We start from the raw sequence: 14,745 nt of genomic DNA, 5'->3' as shown, positions 1-14,745 counted from the left end.
GTGCCCCCTCCCAGCTTCTCGCTGGCAGGGCATGAGAAGCTGAAAAGTCCTTGACTAGTGTAAGAACTACTTAGCAACAACTAAAACATCGGTGTGTTATCAACATTGTTCTCATCCTAAATCCAAAACTCAGCACTGTACCAGCTACTAGGAAGAAAATTAACTCTGTCCCAACCGAAACCAGGACAATTGACCAGGGGCCAGGGATTACTTTTCACTCCTTGGTCACATGAATAGAACAGTATTGTACATGGTTCAACCACAAGAAAAGAATGAAACACAAATTGGCAATTGTTTCCACAGATACATACCAACGTGGGAAGAATGTGAAGACTTAGGAATCCTGGACTCTTCTATATTCATATTATCACAGACCATAACCTCCCATAACTCTTCACTTATCTTTTTGTTGAATCAGTTCATGTCTTTTCCTCTGTTTCTCAGTGTTCAGACTATTCCCCATTTGCTGCAAAGATTGCAAATTCTAATAAAACTGTTCTTGTAGTCTACAAACTACTATGTATGTATATATTTCCCACCATTGTAAAAAATAATGGATCAGCTATCTCTCTGTCTTATGGAATTTCAGTGTCCTTTCTAATAATTGCCTTAAAAAGCAATTAAATAACTTTTTAAAAAAAGTTCCCAGTGATTCATAATCAGCCATAGTAATGAGAATGGTCAATAATTTTCATATATTTCAACAAAATCTAGAAAGTTAATTGTAAATTACTTTTCTAATGATTGAAGAAGTGCTTTGTGTACCTCAGTGTAGCCTATTCTAGACATCAATAGTTTTCTCCCTCTAATAAAAATAATAAGCCTCAATTCCCAGTTACGTAGAGGCATAACATGAAACAGGGCTAAAAACCATTCACGTGGATGTCCATTTCTAAGGAAGAGTCATGATTCTTGGTGATTCATAGCACTAGAAGCCATATTTTGTTTCATATCAGAGTAAGTTCTCCAATGAAATTCGCTAGGCAATACATTTTTTTCCAAGAAGGATAGAGGCTTACAGCAATAGAAAAGCCAGCAAGCAATATAAAAAAGCTGGTAAGGGAAGATATCCAAAATTCTTTTGCCCTCTGTTATCTCATAAAGCCTGAATTCTACAGATGCTTGTTCCTTTGCAGAAAGCTAAAAGGATCACAGTGCAGACAGCTTTGGTGCTTAGGAACTCTTAAGAAAATTAGGACTTCTGAATTATTTATGTTGATTTTGGGAGTTGGAAAAGTAACAGTTGGCTTTGGAAACATCATGGAAACACTCATGATTTTTAAATCTTTACATATGTACTAGTAAGCTGTAGAAGGGGATACTTTTTAACTAAAGTTTCTACTAATTTATCACTTTTTTCAGTTTAGGGATTGAAATTTCTTCAGTTCAGCATAATGAATGGAATTCATAATTACTAATAGTAGTCATTTGGAGAATATAGATGTTTTACTGGAGTCTGAAAAGTTATTAAAAGAGATTACCTTTATCTGTTAATCTGTCATCATGATTATCTCTCTAAAATCAAACAAGTTACATTACCTAGGTTTTGGAAAATAGCCATGGTAGGATGGATGTTTATCAATTATGAATCAATTAATTTATACTATAGTTATGTCAACCACTATGTTTTAGTGTATGTTAGGTTTTATTCTCTTTATGAATTTCTTGAAGATAAGTTCTCAGGTCGTAGCTTCTAATTTTTCAGATAATTTCTATTAGAGGATTATGATACACAAATCATTGGACAAAATAATTCAAATAAATGATGATAATAAATGGCTTACATTTATATAACATCTTTCATCTTGACTGACTATCCAGTATCTAAGTAATGCCTTATTTTGTGTGACTTCAAACATAATCCATCCCTCATGTGTACCTTCTCTAGGTGCTAATTGCTATTTTGCTGTGAAAGTAGGCAAGTAGACAGGCAGCTCTTCCCATATTAAGAAAAAATATTAATGGTCTTTCTGAAGAATGTCTTTTGTAACAAATTTCAGTGGACACTTGGGAATAATAGAACCATTTATAGAAAATTCTAGTTGCTTTTGACATGTCAGAGTGGCAGCTGTGTGGTACGAAATATTCTGAGTATATACTAATAGCAAACCCACAAATTGGTCTCTGAAAAGTGTTCTTTCCCTTTTCCTTTGGGAGTGTTTTTACATAAAATTGTATTAGAGATTATTACTAAATAAATAATTAATATATATTCCTTATGTTGTATCTTCCTTATGTTGGTGAATAATGCTTATCATATGAAGAAATGGGAATGTCTTCATAGTGGCATTATTTGCCCACTGACCAGAGAATTAGCAGAGTTACAGAGATGTACCAGTCTTCCCCAAAAGGGTGTTTTCACAACCTGGTATTTAAAAAATACATGATACATAAGCTGTTCTTAAGATGACAATGACAGCAACAGCAAACAAAAGCAACAACAACAAACAACAACAGTAACACAGACTGATTGATCATAAAACAGAAATTTTGGCAGTGGATCCTGAGTTAAATATCACATATTTAACAACTCTATATTTAACACCTGTATCGCAAATTCATGTCACAAATTCCTGTGCTGTAAATACTGAATAGTTAACATTAAAAAATATATATTGGGAGTGATACAATGCAGAATGTTATAGTTTAATGTAAATAGAATTAAAATCATGTATCAAATATTTTTTCTTCTGTGAACTGCAATGATTTCTAGTCTATTAGTGATCATTTGTAAAAGAAATATTAATAATCATTTAGAGGTGAATCTCTCAAAAGTAATAATGACCTAATTCTACTTTCACTAAAGACAGTAGTAAAGTTTCTTTGCATGTAACAGGAAGAGAATTTGGCCAGTGCTTTGAGAACTCCACCTTTAGGCTAAGCATTATTCAAGTGCTTCATTAAAAATTCTGCTTGTTTTCTACTTGGTTATTATTCCTATGGTGAGCTTAATTGCTATTATATGAACAGTGCATTTGACTGGAGCTATTTATTAGTTTCCAGTTGATAAGCATTCACTTGTTATACACAGTTTGTGGTAAGTTATGTTAAACAGTACCCTACTTCTGTGAGTGTAGTTCATATGATGAAGTCTGTAAGTGTGAAACCGCATAGAGCAGTTAGTTCCTGTTGTCATTAACAACTGATAGAATACCGTTATTTGTTCAGATGCTGTAAACTCCTAGTCCCTCTACTTGCTTAAGTATTATTCAGGCACTGCATTACACTCAGCGTGTGGTTAGAGATTTTCAGAGGTTGTGCGAGTTTCACATTCCATACATGTACAACATTCCATTCCAAGTTCATACTGGAAGTGTTTGGTTTTGCAAATCTTTTTTTTTCCCCAGTATCAACCCCAGGAAGGACCATTATGATCATAATGGTAGGCAGAAAAATTGCAACAATTAATACAACTGTCAAATACAATAATTTTTTTCTAGCTTTTTTCTATCATTAAATGTGCTTGCTTTCAGTCTTTAGTATTTAACTTAAATATTTAATAATTCTACCTTTTTATACTGTACAGTTCTGGCATACCCCAACTTCCAATTTCTCGTTTAACCGTGGAGCCTCGTCAGGAACATCAAAAAAGTGCACTGATCCCAAAAGCAGTCGGAGGAGCAAAGGAGAAAATAAGTTGTCACACATAACGCGTTTTCTAAAACACACAAAATTGTGAACTGTTCAGATGAACAGTGTATGTAGCCAGTGTGCCTAGTGAGCCATCATTCCTCTGATAAAATGTGGCATTGTTTCAACAGTTACATGTTACATAGGTGGATAGTTCCAGACTCTCTTTAGTACACGAGACCAAATACCCTTTTCTTTTCAGAATTATTGTAATCAACAAATATACCTTCTGGAAATACACCTATTTAACTCCCTATTCTCTTTTAACATCACTTCAATACAGGCACAATTTGATAATTTTCAGTATGTTTCTGTATTCTTCAAGAGGTTTTGACTGACAATTTCTATGTAGATGTGTATCTCTTTTTCCTTCTCATAAAGTCATTCAACATACTGCAAATACACAAAAGCTGGAAATACAGATGTATGATATTATATCATATAAATGTTACACTAAGTATGCTTATTCTTATGGAAAGCTTACTGTCTATGTTTAAAAGATCGTATTTTGATATGCACTTTGTTTTCTCATATCTAATGACCAAAGCTAGATGTATTTTTTACATGTATTTTCTTTTATATTTTACATCTTCATTACATCACACTGTAACATCAAGTACTCCATTTTCACATCACAACTCTTCTTCAGGAAAATAGCGTTTTCACTTACTAAATATTTGTAAAAATGAATGCATTTCTGAAGTCTGTGTGCAGTTTTGTCTTTTACTTAAAATGTCAGCTTTGTGTACCTTAATTTCAAGGTACATTGAGTTTCATGCATATGAGGGTGTCTAGTATTCCTTTCGTTTCTTTTCTGAGTTTAACTCATGTTTTTAACAGGAGTCATTTTCTCAGTGAAAAAAAATTGCTATCTTAGTTACCTAAGAGAAAAATACAATTTTGTAAATTTCTAATATGTGGGTTTGTATATAATTCCGTAATTTAAATTTAAGGCATATATCCCTTAGTAGTTCTGATTAAGTTTCTAGTTTAAGAGAAAGAATAGCAACAGTGGTCAAAATGCTAAACCAGTAATGTTTTCCAAGTCATGTGGTTTATTCAAATGCACATATTTCTCTGGAAAGATCCACAAAAAAACTCCTACTCTTTACAGAATAATACAGCTATTGCATCTGTTTTCACTGTATTTGTCCTGGTATATGGAAGTTTTCCTGAGACGCAAGAACATGTAAAAGGCTCCTCAGATATTTTCATGAAAGGGACAGCTTAGTAGGCAGAGCCAAAGGAGAGGCAAAGACAACTGAGAGGCCATTATGTGGATTAATTCAAAAAGCCATTTTAGCCCTTGGAAGATATCCCGGTGTCCTAGAATTAGGCAATGACAAAGTTGAGCTTTATATCTCTTGTGTGCAATCACTTACTTCTCCACCTTTCAGCTGGCACTGTGTGCCCTTTGGCCATTACTGAGAATGTAGCTGAGTTTTAACTCATTACTGTGATAACAACTCAGCAGCTGACACCGGAGGCCTTGTGCTTAATGGGCATGTTCACTGAATTCTAGTGGTATTCCTTTGTTGTGAGTGAGAATGGATCAGAGAGAACAACCTGATTGCTCAGCAGCAGCAGACATACTGACTCTGTATGAGAGAAGTTATGTGAATGACTCATGCCAGTTGTCTGAAGAAGTGGGGACTGTGACTAACTGCTTTAATGCCTTTTTTAATATTAAAATTTTAGTATGACTAGGGAGGATGTAAGAAACACAAGGAAAATTTAAATGAGCTAGAAATATGAATACAAGCTAGTCTTACACTCTTCTTTCTGGATGATTTTATTTATTAATTCTATATTGTTGTCAACTCACGTTTATGTTTTCATTCAAACTAACAAGACTGATGTCAATACAAAGTAACACACTAGAAAATGGGCTGTCAACTGTCTTTCAAAAAAACCCAAACAAAACCAAACAAAAAACCCCACCTCAAGTGTGGTGTTAGAGCCTATTCTGGCTGCTCGGTAACTCAACTATTTTATATTATTTGAAATATTTTTTTTTGTACAGTAGTATTTTATGTCTCCACTTACTAATTGAAGTATACTCTATGCCATTTACCCTATTTATTCTCATCAGTTGCACAGTTAAGGATATTGTTTGCTATTATTATAGAGATTTGGACTAAGCCTCCTCTATAATAATTTACCAAGACACTTTTGTATAGAGATGTGGCAGTTCCTTGATGAAAGGAAGTTCTTTTGTTACGTGGCACTACGGACAGAGGGGGTTTTTACATATTTGACCCTACATACAGGTTTGTCTAGAGTTCTTTGGTGGTTTAATGACATACCTCCTACACATGGACAGAAAAGCAAGATTCCAAATGAATATAGAGGAAGAGTTTAGTGTGTGTATCTCAATTACAGCAGACTACAGCACTGGATTGGAGGACAGTAATACTAAGTGGTCAGGCAGTTGGACTAGATGATCATTGTAGGTCCCTTCCAACTGAAATATTCCTCTTCTCTTCTCTCTTCTCTTCTCTTCTCTTCTCTTCTCTTCTCTCCTCTCCTCTCCTCTCCTCTCCTCTCTTCTCTTCTCTTCTCTTCTCTTCTCTTCTCTTCTCTCCTCTCCTCTCCTCTCCTCTCCTCTCCTCTCCTCTCTTCTCTTCTCTTCTCTTCTCTTCTCTCCTCTCCTCTCCTCTCCTCTCCTCTCCTCTCTTCTCTTCTCTCTTCTCTTCTCTCTTCTCTTCTCTTCTCTTCTCTTCTCTTCTCTCCTCTCCTCTCCTCTCCTCTCCTCTCTTCTCTTCTCTTCTCTTCTCTTCTCTCCTCTCCTCTCCTCTCCTCTCCTCTCCTCTCTTCTCTTCTCTTCTCTTCTCTTCTCTCCTCTCCTCTCCTCTCCTCTCCTCTCCTCTCCTCTCCTCTCCTCTCTTCTCTTCTCTTCTCTTCTCTTCTCTTCTCTTCTCTGTTGGTATAAGTGTAAACCAAGGGTAGAAATCCATACAATGTCCGTGCCAAATAGAGAAGCCTGTAACTGGGGACACGAGTCTCTCCACAACTCAGAAGTTTAGTAACAGATGGCTTTTCACAGCTTGACATTTTGAGCAAGAGTGGCTTTTCAAATTTCCCCAAAGCTTCAATAGAAAGTGACCCGAAATGTCACAGTTTAGCATCATTTTAGGAAAGATAGAACAGTTTGGGAATATTTTGCAAACCAATTTATTATTTTTGCCTAATTCTAGTTACATTGAAGGAGAGAATAAGAGTGAAGAGATTAAAAAAAAAAAAAAAGGGTGTCTTTTAATGTGTGCTTTAACATTCCAAATTACTTCTGCTTTTGCTATAGTGAAAGTGTTCCACAGTGGCATAAAGAAATGAATTGCAGTACAACTGAGTGTGTGGTAAAGTGTCCACACTAATACCGTTCTTAATCGAGTGAAGTAACAACTTCCATCCTTACTGCCAATATAGTTCTCACCTCTTAAGGCATTATCTGGTGAGTTTAGATACCTCAGAAGACTGGGCTCTTCCACAGAAAGTATTTTCTTTGCTTTGGCATCTGGTTTAGGTCATGTTTGCCACCAGTTATCGATATGAATATCAAGCTACAAAAAATTGTGCGTAACAGAAATGGTGACACACATCATTCACCTACTGAACTGTAGAAAAATCATATGTTCTATTCTGCTGTTTCATGCTAACAATTAATACTAGATAAAATTTTAAAAGGTTAATTTAGAAAATGACCCAAGTTTAAATTATTTTCTTATGTGTAAAAAATTAGTGAAATCAAACCATCTCATGACAATGTCAGTGGTTCCCCAATAGGAAATAATATGAGAACAGTCATAGGGGAATAGATCCTGTAAATGTCATTCATGTAATGACATAATGTAAAGACAGAAACCGTCTAAGCTATGGACATAGTGGGGATGATTAATGTGAGAAAGGCTTGCAAGATCAGTCACTTCAGGTGTGTTGTTACTTTTTATTGTTAACTTAAAAAAAAAGAAGTCCAGATTTCAAATAATATGAAAACAAAAGTCAACTGAAAGTTTTAAATCTTTGGAAACATAGTTCTGGTAATATTCATGTTGAATCAGTGCAATGGCAGATTATTTCTGAAATGCTAGTTTTGACACCAAATATTATTTTGCTGGTAGTTCTTACACTGTTTTGATTTCCATCCGCATCCTCTTGTCAGCTGCTTCTTCTGGATGGTTCATATAGAATATAGTTGTGGAGGTGAGCCAAAGTTAGTTTTTGTAAAGGTACATACTCTACTTTTCCATGAGATTTGTAGGGAGCTTCATGAATAGAGAAAGTCCATTTTTTAAAAACGTAGTTATGCTTTCTCCTGAAGCAACTGCATTGGTATGGGATGGGAAAGATTTATGGGCTCTTCTTCTCCCTACCTTTACATTGTAGCATTACTGGGATTCTATTAGAAGAACAGCACGTGCACTTTCATGGAAACATGAAACTCAGGAGTAAGACTGTGTAGCATACAAAATTTAAATGATTGTGTAGCATCATGCCTCAAACTGTGGAAGTGATTCTGATCTCTGTAGTAATTACATGCTATTGACTTCAGTAAATTTGCTTCAGATTTGTACAATTGTCAAACAGGTAAATATCATATCCTATAGCTTTAGGGAAGGATTTTTTTTTTTTTTTTTTGTACAATTGTCAAACAGGTAAATATCATATCCTATAGCTTTAGGGAAGGATTTTTTTTTTTTTTTTTTTTTTTTCTAATGGAGATTTGGTTGGAAATCTAAGCAACAGCTAAAGCTTAAGGTCTTGGTAAAAAATCAATAAATAATAAAATAAAGATGAGAGGTAGGAAGAGGAAAAAATGTCCTGCCATGATGACTGGGATCATAAAATAACTTGTGAAAGTCAGTTAACTATCTGTGCTTATACTATGCTGTTCCTGGGATTTGGAAACAATGGATGTAAGGATAGCACTGAAGTTACAAATGAAGATGCTACCAAGAAAGCTACTGAAATAAACTGCAAGCAACTTATCGGTTCATGGATTTTGCAATTCAATACATCCTAAGGGAATTGTTTTAGAAGTGAACATTGAAAGTTTAACACTGAGCAGTGTAGAAATAAGCATTTCACAATTTCTAACACTTGATTTAAACTGCCTTGTGTTACGGATTAATATTTTCTTTTTAAGATTGCATTATATCTGGCAATAATAATAATAAAAATATTGAAAACTATAAAATGGTTTCTGCTGGAAAAGGAGCTAGTATTAGTGAATGATTCAGCATTTGGAAAACAGTATGCTTGTCAGTATTGACAACAGACTGACAGTAGAGTGAGTGAGCAGAAAATGTCACTGGAATAAATCAGTGGCAAGATTTCCTAAGTAAACCTGGTAAGTTTTCCATGGAACTCTCATGGAGGCAGAGAGTTTTCATAGACATGCAATAACTTTATTTCTATCTCTACAAAATTTGTTTCTGAAATCAGTATGAGTATTGTTGTTTTGTTATTATGACATAAACATATTTTTCTTCTTTATTTCCAGGTGGTTTTGGTAACTATTTACTATTAGCTCATGTCTTCATTTGAACATGTGCATTTCTAGTGGTTTCTAATAACATTGCTGAGAGTCACAAGGGGTCCAGGATCAGCTGACAGCTGAATTTTTTTGGTCTCTATTAAATTTTTGACTAGGGGGAAAAATATATAGATATAAAATATGAGTTTGTAAGAGCAGTATCACAGGTAACATTTTGTGTTATTCTGTAACATAAAGGCTTGTTCCATGCCTTTCAGATCAATAGTGGTTTTCTAGTTGGGGTTTTTGTTGGTTTTTTTTTTCCCCTCCAATCCTAACATTTCTTACTGTTCTAGCAATTTTGAATGACCTTTGGTGTTGTTTTTACTGTTTTCTCTTTCTTCTTCTTTTTTTTTTCTTTTCCCACTAAGTTTTCTACTATTGTATATAGAACTACTATGAAGGTAAATACAATCTATTGAGTATCATATAGAGAGGTTCAGGTTCTAGAAAATCTTATAGTAATGTATGGGATTGAACAGTGAATAGTTTTGGGAACAGCTATGCCTGTCCAAACAGCTATGTTCATCATATTTTTTGATGTATAAAGTTGAGAGTAAAATAGTTGTCCTCCACACAAAATACAGACTCAGGGACATAGTTTCTCAAAGAGAACAATTGGGTAATATATAAATATATATATATTTATAACTGCATTCTAGAAATAGAAAAACAGGAACTAACCTATGTCTAAATTTATTTGTCAAGATTTGTTTTCTGTGTTTTTTGAGGGTTTTTTTTTGTTTTATTTGTGCCCTTTTTCTGAGTGATAGAAATGTAGCTATTTTAATCAACAGAAACTATGAGAATAGATATTTCCTAGATTTAGGGAGAGATAAAATGCTCGCCCATGAATCTGGATAACCATTTTTTATCAGATGAGAGATGCTGAATCAAGCTGAATTGCTATAATATCCATTGCAGTCCTATTTAGATACAAGTTTGCTCTAACCCCAGATCCTCAATGAGGTTGGAAGATCAACCCAAGGGGAGATTTTTTTTTGTTCTTGAAGAATATATTGCAGGTGGCTTTTAATATTCTAAAGATCACTTTGGCCTGTGAGCTTGGCATAACTCAGAAGCTCCCATTGGCTTTAAAGTTTACCTTTGGAAATAGTCTACAACATTCCTTCTTTCAGCAAATATAATGATTATAGTAAAATAAGAGTTTTGCAGAACTTTTTGTAATTATATTCTTTCAAATTCAGGCTTCAAAGCCATATAAACACTGTGTTCAATGCTTTAGTTTGTTCATGTAGATTAGTCAGCAAAGTCTTCCACTAACAAAACAGCAAGATGTAGCCAGAGTGTCTGTGTTTCTCTAACTAGCAGGAAACAATGCTTTCTAGCTTCTTGGGAAAAAACACAGCCACTGTAATTGTGCCCACTGATCTGAGTCACTGTTGTGCTCTGCTGGGACAACTGATGAGGCAGATAATTTCTCAGGCAGTAGTCCCTGAAACATGAAGTAATCACAGCATCAGGAATTAAAAAAAAATCACCTTCACCCATGTTAATACTCTGGAAGTACTTACATTTTATATTGTGTATGTAACTACTTCTAGTTGCTTGTTAGTCAAGGAATACCTTGCCTTTAGTTGTATTGTTTTATTATTTTTTATTACTTTATTGGTAATTGTTTAAATTTTACCATCACTCTTAAACTTCATTGCATTGCGTGTACGATTTAGTGTTTTATTTATTGTAACTCAGTAATGGTTTTTTAATGTATGCATAGTTAAAGTAATAAAATACTGTAGCACCTTACCTTGAGAGCTGTAAGTGAGCTAGTATTTTGTTGTATTGTTTTATTATTTTTTATTACTTTATTGGTAATTGTTTAAATTTTACCATCACTCTTAAACTTCATTGCATTGCGTGTACGATTTAGTGTTTTATTTATTGTAACTCAGTAATGGTTTTTTAATGTATGCATAGTTAAAGTAATAAAATACTGTAGCACCTTACCTTGAGAGCTGTAAGTGAGCTAGTATTTTCAAAGGCCTTTTATTAAAGTTGCTGTCACTAAGTTTTTTTGGCTGCAGTTATACAATAGTCTCCTACTGATATATTCTTTCTGCACTTGTTCCTCTCTGGATTTAGTTTTTAGTAGCCAGAGTTGTACATTAAAGGTCATTTTTGTTGAATGCCAGGAACCAATACAGGCATGTGTACACATCTAGCTACAAAGAAAATGCCACTTAAAAATAAAGATGTTTTTATCTAGGGCAATGTTATGTCAGGAAATTAATTTTAAAATCCAGGACACTTCTGTTCTCTTCACCAGATATTCCCCCATTGTATTTTACTAGTCTTAAGAGCCTAGTTACAAGGATGCGAGGAGATTTTTCAAATAATCTTCTCAATATATCCTTATCAAGAGTAAGCGTCTATGTGTCTTTGTGTGTTCATGCTTGACTGAAGGATCAGTTTTTAGCCTATAATGGATAGCACGCTCAGATGCCAACAAAGATAACAAGCCAGGGAAAGCTTTTTCGTAATATTTGTATGCTATTTTTTCTGCAACAAAATATTTCAAATCACCATGTTATATTATAAATGAACAAAGAATGTAGATACCAAAACTATATAAAACAAGAATTATTTTTGTTCTATTTCTTTTATTTTCAGTATTACTTTACAATAGGTTCCATATTAACAAGGCATGGAGCATGATTCTCTCTTTATTTACTTTTATTTCATGCTGGTGCATCTCTGTTGACTGATGATTGTAATATAAACATTGTGTAGCAGAATGGCAAGTCAAGTTCCATAAGTACTAAGGTTATTGAATTTTATCAGAATATTTTGATGAGTCTACTTTTACTGCATTAAGTAAATTCATTTCCCAAGGGAACACAGCACCTATTTAACAGCTCTCAGTAATACTAGATATCAGGTTGGCTCTGACATGAAGATGCCATCTTAATTTAAAGCTTCCCTCTTCATTTAATGACAAGTAAGTTGACAAAAAATAATAGATTTAGAATCTGGGAGAAACTAGAGATAATTCAAAAGGCCCCTGAATGAAATCACTGCAGTTAGAAATTCAGAATCTCTTGTCAATGGTCTATGATACTGGTAGCCTGGAATAACTAACTTAATACACTGAATTATCTTACCTCACTTTCTCTCTTGCAAGTTCTGCAGGAAACAAACTGAGCTTATTGCATATACTTGTGACCAGGTAGCAAAGTCCTCAGATATTTAAGAACATAATGGATAAATAATTGTTATAAATAGTCATCCTAACTGTTTTATGCTTTTCACCTTACTTCCCTTCAGAAAGGGATGTCATTTTCTCCTGATATTGGGTAACATCTTTTTGACTAGTCATTGTACATGTCATCGTATCGTGTATTCTTCAGGATCTCCTGGTTGCTTGCAACCTTCTGTTCTTAACTTGTTTCTCTTCACAATTTCTTGTTCGTTGGATACCTCATACATGCAACTAGACTAATCTTTTCCCCTTTGAAGGTCACATTGGCAAGGTATGTATGTAAAATCCTTATACACTGTGTTTCGTTATGCTATCACAGTCTTAGAAAAATATTTAAACACTGTTGTTGGTTATACTATTTTTGTACACTTACATTTGAGTTCAAGGTATGCTAATATTAATTATATCCTGATTATAACTCTCTGTTACAGGCTTTTGCTTTGGATGGAGAATTAACAACTCAGGATCATCAAAAGTCAGTTAAACCTAGATTATGGTAGAAAGCTAATCTGGCATAAGGAAGCTAATTTTCCACTGGGTTAATGAACTACATATGCACAGAGAATTTCCAAGCAACATCAGAATTGCAAAAGGAGAGGGCATGATTTGAGAGCTGAGAGCAAGGAAGAAGAGCAGGAGGAAAAAGTAAACAGAAACATCTTCTTTCAGCACAGATGAGCTGTAGATCACTTCACCTGAACTGGATAAGAGTACCTCCACAGTTCCCCGAGAGGTGAAATGCTGGAAGATTCTAGTGTTTCTGTTTACATCTCTTACACTCCTGAACTCACTGAAGCTAGTAAGTAGTGCTAAGTGGGTGCGAGGCAGGCTCCTCAAATTGAGTATTTGATCTGGAAATCCAGCTGCAGATCATTAAAATAGCAAACATTGCATGCAGCAGAAAATTAAGATATTTCTTCATATTTTTTCATACTATAGTATATAAAGTACTTCCAGTTAAGGCTTTGCAGATAAAGCCTGTATCTTAATCCACATAAGAGAACTGGCAGGCAGCATGAAGCGGAGATTGCCATAGGTATATAGTGATTTCATTTGTGTTCCTATCTGAGAGGAAATACGAATGTTGTCTTCATCTTCTTACCTTGTACTGTGCTTAGTAACTTTTTTTCTTTCTGGTAAAGTTTGGCTGAAGTAATTGAAGACCTAGAGCAATTTTATCGAGGGTAAAATGACATGCCAAAAGAAGTGAAATGACATTCTAATTTAAACTTCAATCCTATCTTTTCTAAACACCATTTCTGAAAGTATCTTAGGGAATTTGCATCTAAGTTTATGTACAACACTACTTTTTTCTCTGCTTTTTCTGCTGGAACCCATGTGTGGCATGCAGGAATGTCTTTACATGTTTCATGTGATTACCAGAAATTATTTGATCTAATCTGAAAATGTGTAAATAACCTAATAGATTATTAAATTTAAGGTAACAAATAGAGTATTATGCAATAATTTGACTCTTCTAACAGAAAATCAAGAAACATTTAACTGACAGAAATTTTCTGATAGCTACATATTTGTTCTAGTTCTGTTCAAGGTTAACTTATGCAGAAAAAAACTACAACAGTTAGAGCAAACTCCTTATGAAGATGTACCATTGCTTTCCATAGGCATCGATATCTGAAAAGCCTTTTGAATGGTTTTGAGAAGTAGTAGCTTTTGTTGTGCAGTTACAAAAGTGTCTACCTGCTAAACTGCTTCAGCTATCGCCTGTTGGGAGCTCATTCTAACTGGTTGTTTAGGTTCACCCAGGCATGCCCAAAAGCACGTTGCTTAATCTTGTGTTAAGTTCCACTTCCAGAAGGTTGATCAAGGACGTCATTTTAACCTCCTTTTGCCCCAAAATTTACAGCAAATTTGAAAAATTGTACTGAGTATTCAGGGATTATTTAATTTTATTTTCCTTTTTCTCAGAGTTCTTACTCATCTCAGTAATGTTACTCACAGGTAGTGAAGATGTCCATCAGACTTCGTCAGGTCTTGATTAGCGTGCAGGAAAAGAACTAAATATCAATAGGAGGAGGATATATTTCCTGTGGTACTGACTTCCCAATTAAAACTTACTTCTGCATGAATGAATAGTACTTAGTTTTATATGATATGGAAATTATGAAAGGAAATATTAAGATGACACAGTGTCTAACAATATGATTATAAAGTCTTGCTATTACATATTATGCAGTAGGTACTATGAGATCTTTAATTTTTTATTTTCATAGAATCATAGAATCATAGGATCATTAAGGTTGGAAGAGACCTTTAAGATCATCGAGTCCAACCGTCGACCCAACACCACCATGCCCACTAAACCATGTCCCTAAGCGCCTCATCTACTCATCTTTTAAAT

The sequence above is a fragment of the Aptenodytes forsteri genome, unplaced genomic scaffold, assembly GCF_000699145.1.
Source record: "Aptenodytes forsteri isolate BGI_AS27 unplaced genomic scaffold, ASM69914v1 Scaffold43, whole genome shotgun sequence".
Classification (NCBI taxonomy): Eukaryota; Metazoa; Chordata; class Aves; order Sphenisciformes; family Spheniscidae; genus Aptenodytes; species Aptenodytes forsteri.
This window is presented reverse-complemented; position numbering follows the sequence as displayed.